Genomic DNA, 9,611 nt, shown 5'->3' on the forward strand with positions numbered 1-9,611 from the left:
AGACTGAGTCATTATTGACATAGGATTGTTGGTGGTCTGTAATCTTTTTTTGTCAGGACCAACTGTGTATATTGCTTCAGAGAATTTCACCAATAGTCACACACAAGGCCATGCCAGAGGAAGATCTTAATCTTAACGAGACAAAAGAAAAGAGACGTAAGGAACAGATTGGCAGCCCATCAATTTTATATCTGCCCAAGAATACAAGACTAACTGCACATATCCTTAAAAGTGTTCCCTAATTTACTTTGAAAAATTCTTAATATAAGTTTTATTATAAAAAATTAAGGATATATAGAGACAGTAATTGCATTAATAGTTCTCTGGGGTATGGCAGGGAATGCTAGGGGGAAATGGGGAGCTATGAACATTGGGTACAAGAATGAAGAAAATGTTCTAAAAGTGATTGTGGGGATGATTGTACAATTCTTCTTAACATGATTGAATTATTGAAGTTTATGATATGTTAATTACATGCCAATAAAACTTAAAAAAAATAAAAACAGGAAAGGGCTAACCATCCGAAATAGAAGGATAAAGACAGATGACTGTTTTACTACATGTTCCAGCTGTGAGAACACTTTTAAATCACACTTTGTAATGTGCGTGCTTGCATGTGCACATGCCTTTGTCTGCTGCTTTCACTTTGAGTAAACATACTGTTTCTCCTTGCTCTTTCTAGGATTTTCCCTGGACACTTGTGTAGTTTAGTGATTAGAAACATGTGCACTGAGTACTGAAAGTAGCTTTTGAATTGATTCAAGGCATAGGCTGAAGACTGAGTGGTGCGCAGGCTGCAGCTTTAAGCAGAACAAATGCATTTTGTCTGCTGACATGGCCAACCTCTTTATTAGAGGTTGAAGATAGCATGTTGATTATTAACCTGGACTTAGGATGGAAGCCATATAATGCTCTTTAAATTCACACTGCTGGGATATCTGGTCTGATTGCACCAGGAGACTTTATACTGTTAATAAGGGACTGTGTGAATCACTTTGATCCACACTGTTCTTTTTCCTTTTCTATATGTGAGGCGGAAGTGAATCAATACTATGGGCCTATCATCATGTACCCAATTCCTGTCTTGGATGGATTCTGGGATGTATAAAATGTGCTAACCCTGTAAAGATGATCATTTGAGGCTGGAAAATGCTCTTAGTAGAACCACGTCTTGGCTCCATCTGTCCTAAAACTTATGGAGGAAAGTGTCCTGAGATAAAATTGCACATCTTTATTTTAATGGCTTCTGGCTACTGCCAGTCAACTGTGACCTGTAGCACAATACAGAGCCAGGCAGACCTCAATTCCTGTCGGTGGCATAAAGACTCATCATTCTCCCACAAAGCAGCAGGTGGTCCTGAATTGCTGACCACAGCAGCCCAGGCTACTCTTAGCTTACCAAGCCACTAACCCTCCTTGCTGATGTTTTAAAGAGACAAGCACCTATTATTAGCTAGATTTCTGCAGTGTTCTAGGGATAATAGCTTTGCCCTAGAGATGAATATATTAAATGATAGTAAACTTTAAAAAAACAGTTTCTTACATAAAGATAATATTCTTAAAACTCCCACAATGTTCCCATATAAAGAACTTAAAGAAACATTTATTGCACTCATATCTAGTTGCTAATTTCAATTTTTGACAATTTTTAGATCAGCAGTAATTCATGACCCTGTCACCTTTCAGAGTTCTATAAATCTTGATTTAGTCTGATGGTATCCAAATTCAGGATATGAGTGCTTTTCATAAATCCAACATAAGTTCAAGTAGTAGGAAATTTTAGGTTAAATGGTCCACATGGTAAAATCTTATCTGTAGATCATAAAACTTAATGTGGTCATGGTTAATTAATAGTAATACACATATTAGAAATAATTGATTGGGAAATTCTCTCACAAAGACAAAGTGAATTGAAGTTAATTAAAAGTAAGAAGGAGTTTCAGATCAAAAGAATATTTTTTATGCACATCAACTCCGTCGGACAGAGTAGAATTACCCCGTTGGGTTTCCTGACTTTAAAGGAGTGCAGTCTTACCTTTCTCCATACGCAGCTCTATGCACAAGCCTGAAAAGCCTCCTTAATGACAGATATTAATTGTGAGCTAAGGATGTGGTTTATTTGTGTAAATAAGCTATATAAATGTTTTCTTCATATCTTGTGAATAGTATATGCATCATCATAATCAACTAGTATATTTATGTGTGTCGGTGTACCAACTATATATCAGAAACAGCTATAAACACTGTTGATACAGTGGTGAACACAATAGAAATTCCCTTTTCCATGAAGTGCACAGCATGGTGCAGTAGGAAACACATTAGCTGCTCTTATTAATTGCACTAGAGCTTGGCCTGACTTATGTATAAAGGAATAAACATTGCCTGGTTTTGTGTCATTCTCAGCATTGTTGGTGTATTGGAGTCCACTGTTATGATTACTGTGCCAATATTTCTCACTGAGTGGACCCTTCATTTCTACCAAGCCTTGACTCTACTAACCTGGATATCCATTTCGAGATTTTGGTCTATCGTGATGATCTTCCAAAGGAAGCGATCCTAAATCTTGCTTCACTCATTTGAGGAGCAGTATGGTTAGATTTCTTCTGACTGGTTCATTCGTCATTTTGGCAGTCGGTGCTAATCTTCATTAAGTACACCACAATAAATAAGGTCTCTTAATGAAAAATGTACTGAAGCAAAAACAATGTATAATAAGAAAAAAAGCCAGTTTGTAGGGATTATCAAAACCAAACTCAGCAAACAAACAAACTCACTGCCTTCGACCTGTAGGGCAGGGTAGACTTGCCCGTTCTAAACAGAAGGTCAGAAGTTCACACTTGGCAGCCAATCCATGGAGAGAAATGAGGCTGTGTGATCCAGAACAATTGATGCCTTCAGAAACAATATATGCAGTGTTGCTATGAGTTAGAGTTGACGCAATGGTGATGTTTTTGTTTGTTTTGAAGTTAAAGCAAAATTGGCATATTTGACAATACATGTATGGCATTCTGATATATAATAAAGGGGTAAGTATTGCCTTACTGAGTGAGTGATATAAAAAGTGGTGCTAATTATGGGTTAGTGTTTAGATAACTCATTTTCCTGGGACACTCAGTATTTTATATCAGTTAAGAAAGACAACAATGCCCAAAAGAAAAATAAATAAGTAAAATATTTAAAGTCTTGAAACCTCAATTTCTTCAACAAAATTTAAATTCTTGCTTAGATCTTTTATAGATCAAGAATGGATGTTGTTCATTGTTATCACTCAGAGATTCATATTGAAAGAGATGTTTTAAGAACATAAAACCAAATTGTAGCAAAAGCGTGGAGGCCATATCGGTACTTCTCCAAGTTCAGAAGGGAGAAAGAGAATCCAATTTCATATCAGCTCAAAGATGATCCTTATGAGGCTGATGTAAGTCATGCCTACATGCTCGACCCTTCTTGACATTATGCTATAGCTAACTGTCTCTTCCAGGACACTGACTTCTTTTCTTGTTCAGTATTCCTGTGTAATGAATACACATAACATAACTTGCGGGTGATACTTAGTTTATTAGGGAAGCTAACAGGTTAAAAAATGTTAAAAATACAGTTCTTTTGTCTGAAGTGCCTTTTCTAAGCTATGCTAACAGGCATGTCTCACTTTGGTGTTTGGTCTTTCAGTCATGTGGTCCTGTGGTCTCTGTTCAGGTAACTATCATACATTTCCTTTAACATTGATAAAAGCTCAAAAGGCACCCCCACTGCACAAACTATCCTCCTGTCTGAGAGCACTCAACTTTACTTCTTGCGTGGGTTATAACTGGAAGTGCCATTCTGTCTTAGGGTCTCCATAGTACTCCACTGCCACATCTCCATGCAGGAATTTAGTATGTGCTTCACCATGGTACTTTTTGTTGTTGTTGTTGTTGTTGGTTGTAGTATTCTCTGTTCCTGAGTTTGAAATCACTCACTTCACAATAACTCACTATTTGCATGATACTGACCCAATCATTTGAGGGAAGTTACTAAGTCTATGGGGAAAAACATAGCAAATGATTTCACTTCACTACATAAGCCTATAGGACTCATAGCAACCCTATAGGCAGAGCAGAACTGCCTTTGTGAGTTGCCAAGGCTGTAAATCTTCACAGGAATATAAAGCCTCATCTTGCTCCCTCAGTGGTTGGTGAGTTCAAACTGCAGGCCACCATGTAAGCCAATATGCCACCAGTGCACCTTATATAGGATTTTCTGAAACTGTAAATCTTCCCAGGATCACCCAGTCTCATCTTTCTCCTATACAATGCCTGGACCTTTAAGTTAGCAACCCAATTACTAACCCACATGACAATCAAGGTTCCTTTAGAATCCCAGAATCCCAGAATGAAGGTGAAATTAAATGATGATTCATGCGCTAACAAGTCAAGTTTCTCTGCATCTCTTTGGAATCAAATGCCATTGGTGCTTCCAGACAGCAGTGATTTGTGGGTATAATTAGGCACTAATTAAGGGCCACGGAGCCCTGGGAGCATAGTTAGTTACACATTGGTCTGATAACCAACCACAAAGACAGCATTTCAGAGCCACCAGCCACTCCCTAGCATAAAGATGAGGCTTTCCATTCCCAGAAAGAGTTACTCTGCGCTATAAGGTCATTATGAGCTAGAATCACTTGGTAGTAGTGACCTTGGAAGTAAGAAACACACTATTGGTTAATAGTATTGACACTATTTTTAACACCAAAGGTTAAAAACTGTTAAAAAAGATCTTTTTTAAAAAAAAAAAGAACAACAAAAAATCCCGTGGCCCTAGATTCTATTCTAATTAATAGCAACCCTATACAGAATTTCTGAGACTGTAAATGTTTATGGAAACAAATAGCTTCATCGTCTTTCTACAGCCACATCTTTCCTTTGTTCTGCTTTTCTATCACATTGAGTTTGACTCGTGATAATTCTCTTTAGAGTAAAACTGTGCTCGAGAGAGCTTTCAGTCTAAGAAGTAGATTGTCAGGCCTTCCCTTCAGAGAGCTTCAGAGTGGACTTGAACCTCCAATTAGTAGTAGTTACATAATCTGCTGTCACTGTGAGGGGTAGAGTCCCACCTGTCAATCAGGACAGAGCTTGATGACCTCATTTGTAGGCACTATGGAGATAAGTAGCTCACTAAAGGCTGGACACACTCTCACTCCCTCAAAGACATGCTTGCTGACAAGACGCATAGAGCTATGTTAGAGCCCTAGAGCTGAAAGAGCCACTTAGAGGACCCTGCCAGTGCTGAGATGCCTCTAACGCCACTGGATCCACAAGACTTTCCACCCACTGGCCTGTGATGTTCCTGCATTCAGTGTCATTGCATGTGTTTCGTGAGTCTGAAGAGGACTTATAAGTTGGTGTCGGACATATGAACTTATATCGGACTTATGAACTTGAATTGGACTGGGCTGAGATGTTTTCTCAATATTCAATTGCTCTTGTATATAAAGCTCTTTTTCATACACATATGATTTTCCGTGGATTTGTTTCTCTAGTCTACCCAGACTAATACAACAGTGCAACATTTGACATTTTGGACCACCTAGGGACTCTGCAATAAGCTTAACATGTAGTATATTTATGTTACTTCTTTGAGGTTAAATTCACTATTATAGTTTTGTCACATTTATGGCAACAAGTTATAAGTACATAGGTGAAGAATGTGAAGAATGTGAAGAAATCACAAACCGAAGCCTTAGGGATATTGCAAGTTTAATTTATCAGGAAATATAATAAAGCAGTTGCCACTCACATACTTCAGGCTCATCATTTCACAGTACACTGTGCTTCATACGGTTACAGAGACATAGGTTTTATTTATTTTTTTGAGGTCCTTTGGATGGGTTTTATCCTTAAAGTGACTGAGTACTTAGCTCTCTCTACCACTAAAGGATTCTGAAAAGGTAAAAGAATGTTGCAAATTGTAACATATATCAACAGATAACTAGAGCAAACTTTTCAGTAATGTGATTTCTATTTGTTATGTTTAATTGGGTATAACATGGAAATTAATTTCCTCTTAAGCACTACTTTCTAGCAAAATCCCATTTATGTCAGCATGCTAGGGTTGCTATAATATTACAGATTAAAAATATGCTTTCAGCAAGCTATTGCTTTTGTCTATAGGAGGCAAAGGGATTTTATTTTGAAAAATGATGTGATCTTCCTTTCTAGTTTGTTATACAATTGCCTTATGCTACTTTTTTGTCATTGTTTTATTTTGCTTCCACAAAGTTTTGTTATATAATTGTATTTACATATGTTATTGAGAGATCAGAATGAGTTTCATGAGAGATGGGAATGGGTTTGCTAATCAGGAGAAAAGGGATGGATTTGGATACTCTATTTCTTCCATTTTAATAGATATAAATACAAATATTTTATGTTGTTTTGGTGTCTTATTTGAATAAATATGCTATTCAATTAGTCTATCTTCATAATTTGCCTGTTTTTTAAAATATATAAATGTGTTCTGCATACAGTGAAATCTGTTTCCAATTCAAAAGAAAAATAGTAATATCCTGTTCTTACACAATTAAAAAATAAATAGAAAGCAGATATGCAGTTTGATGTAATTTGTTTTTTAAAGTTCCCTCTCAAATATGTTTTTTAAAAGGACTTGAAATACTTCAAATACAAGACTTTTTCTTAGGAGAGGTGGAAAGCAGACCAAGGAAAAGAAAGCCTAATTATTCTACGTTTCTTTAATTGGTGTTAATGTCATACCTATAACCAAAATGTAGATTAGCTTATTCAATATGATTTAGTATTCCAATAGTAAGATTATTATATTTCTAATATTTAAACAGATATCCTGTAAATATACAAGTATATCCCAGAATAAATGAATGTTAACTTTTGGTGTATGTGTGTGTGTTACTATACAATGATATAATACTCACTAGAGTCTCTGAGTAGCGCAAATGGTAAAGAATTCAAATATTCGTCTACGATAGATAGTTGAAATCTATAGGAACATTGATAGACCTGAGAAGCTATTTCCCAAAGGTCACTGAGTCATAATCAATTAATATGGCCCCTCTGGCCACAATTCTTTATGTGATATATTATAATTCTGGACTCTATGCCTAGGACTATAGTCCCACTTCGGAGGAAATTCTCCCCTATACTAATGGACAGGATTAGGGAGGAATTAAGACCTATCTTTAGTAGCAGGTGTTCACTCAGCCAGTTTCCTGGGGAGTATCTTTAAGACATCTTTACTAGAGAATGTGACTTATGGCAGGAGCCTTGATGGAGTAGTGGTTATATGTTGGGCTGCTAACTGCAAGGTCAGCAGTTTGGAATCACTAGCCCCTCTACAGGGCTTTTTTTTGCACATTTGTACATTCATTGCCCTCATCATTCTCAAAACATTTGCTCTCCACTAAAGTTCCAGGCATCAGCTTCTCATTTTTCCTCTCCCTCCCTGTTTCCCCTACCCTCATGAAGCCTTGATAATTTACAAATTATTATTTTGTCATATCTTTCCCTGTCCGATGTCTCCCTTCACCCACTTTTCTGTTGTCCGTGCCTCAGGGAGGAGGTCTCATGTAGATCCTTGTAATCGGTTCCCCCTTTCCAACCCACCCTTCCTCCACACTCCTAGTATTGCCACTCACACCACTGGTCCTGAAAGGATCATCTGCCCTGGATTCCCTGTGTTTCCAGTTCCTATCTGTACCAGTGTATATCCTCTGGTCTAGACAGATTTGTAATGTAGAATTGGGATCATGATAGTGGGGGAGAAAGAAGCATTTAGGAACTAAAGGAAAATTGTATGTTTCATCATTGCTCCATCGCTCCCTGACTGGCTCATCTCCTCCCTGAGACTCTTCTTCTGTAAGAGGATGTCCAGTGGCCTACAGATGGGCTTTGGATCTTCACTACACACTGCCCCCCTCATTCATTATGAAATGAATTTTTGTTCTGATGATGCCTGATACCTGATCCCTTTGACACCTCATGATCACACAGGCTGGTGTGCTTCTTCCATGTGGGCTTTGTTGCTTCTGAGCTAGATGGCCGCTTGTTTACCTTCACACCTTTAAGACCCCAGACTCTATATCTTTTGCTTTCGGGGCACCATCAGCTTTTTTCACCACATTTGCTTATGCACCCATTTGTCTTCAGCGAATGTATCAGGGAGGTGAGCACACAATCATATGATTTTTTTGTGCTTTGATGCCTGATAACTGGTCCCTTTGGCACCTCGTGATCACACAGGCTGGTGTGCTTCTTCCATGTGGGCTTTGCTGCTTCTGAGCTATATGGCTACTTGTTTACCTTCAAGCCTTTAAGACCCCAGATGCTATATATTTTGATAGCCGGGCACCACCTGCTTTCTTCACCACATTTATTTATTCACCTGCTTTGTCTTCAGCAGTTGTGTCAGGAAGGTCGGCATCATAGAATGCCAATTTAATAGAAGAAAGTATTCTTGCATTGAGGGAGTACTTGCATGGAGGCCCAATGCCCATCTGCTACCTTAATACTAAACTTATAAATATATGTACATAGATCTATTTCCCCATTGTCATATATAAACATACTTACATATGTACTTGCCTGCATTTAGACCTCCATAAATACCCTTTGCTCCTAGTTCTTTCCTCTATTTCTTTTAATTCCCTCTTGTTCCACTATTATGTTCAGCCTTCATTTGGGTTTCAGTAATTCCTCTCATTATATTGCCCTTCATCAAGCCCTATCAGATCTCCTACAACCTTCTTGCCATTGATTTTAGATCACTTGTTTTCCCCTTGTCCCTGGGATTGTTAACACCCACTTCCTTTCCTCTGGCTTCCAAACCCCACACGGAAGAAGCACACCAGCCTGTGTGATCACAAAGTATCAACAGGATCAGGTATCAGGCATCAAAAACCCAGAACAAAAAACCATAACCTTGTGAATGAGGGGGAGTGTGGAGTGAAGACCCAAAGTCCATCTGTAGGCAACTGGACATCCCCTTACAGAAGAGCTATGGGGAGGAGATGAGCCAGCCAGGTTGCAGCATAGCACCAATGAAATATACAACTTTTCTCTAGTTCTTGAATGCTTCCTCCCCCCTCCCCCACTATCGACCCCAACTCTACCTTACAAATTTGGCTGGACCAGAACATGCATATGGGTACAGATAAGAGCTGGAAACACAGGGAATCCAGGACAGATAACTGCCTCTGGACCAATATTAAGAGTAGCCATACCAGGAGGGTAAGGGGAAGGTGGGGGGGAGATAGGGTGAACCGATCACAATGATCTACCTATAACCCCCTCCCAGGGGGATGGACAACAAAAAAGTGGGTGAAAGGGGACATCAGTCAGTGTAAGACATGAAAAAAATAATAATTTATAAATTATCAAGTGTTTATGAGGGAGGGAGGATGGGAGTGGGAGGGGAAAAATGAGAAGCTAATACCAAAGGCTCAAGTAGAAAGAAAATGTTTTGAAAATGATGATGGTAACAAATGTACAAATGTGCATGACACATGGATGGATATATAGATTGTGATAAGAGTTGTATGGGCCCCCAATGCAATGATTAAAAAAAAATTGACCAGATGTCTGGTCATGGCCTGTTTCTTATTT

Source organism: Echinops telfairi, unplaced genomic scaffold (genome assembly GCF_000313985.2).
Source record: "Echinops telfairi isolate 266 unplaced genomic scaffold, ASM31398v2 ScPeMD7_7469;HRSCAF=8507_0, whole genome shotgun sequence".
NCBI classification, from domain to species: Eukaryota; Metazoa; Chordata; class Mammalia; order Afrosoricida; family Tenrecidae; genus Echinops; species Echinops telfairi.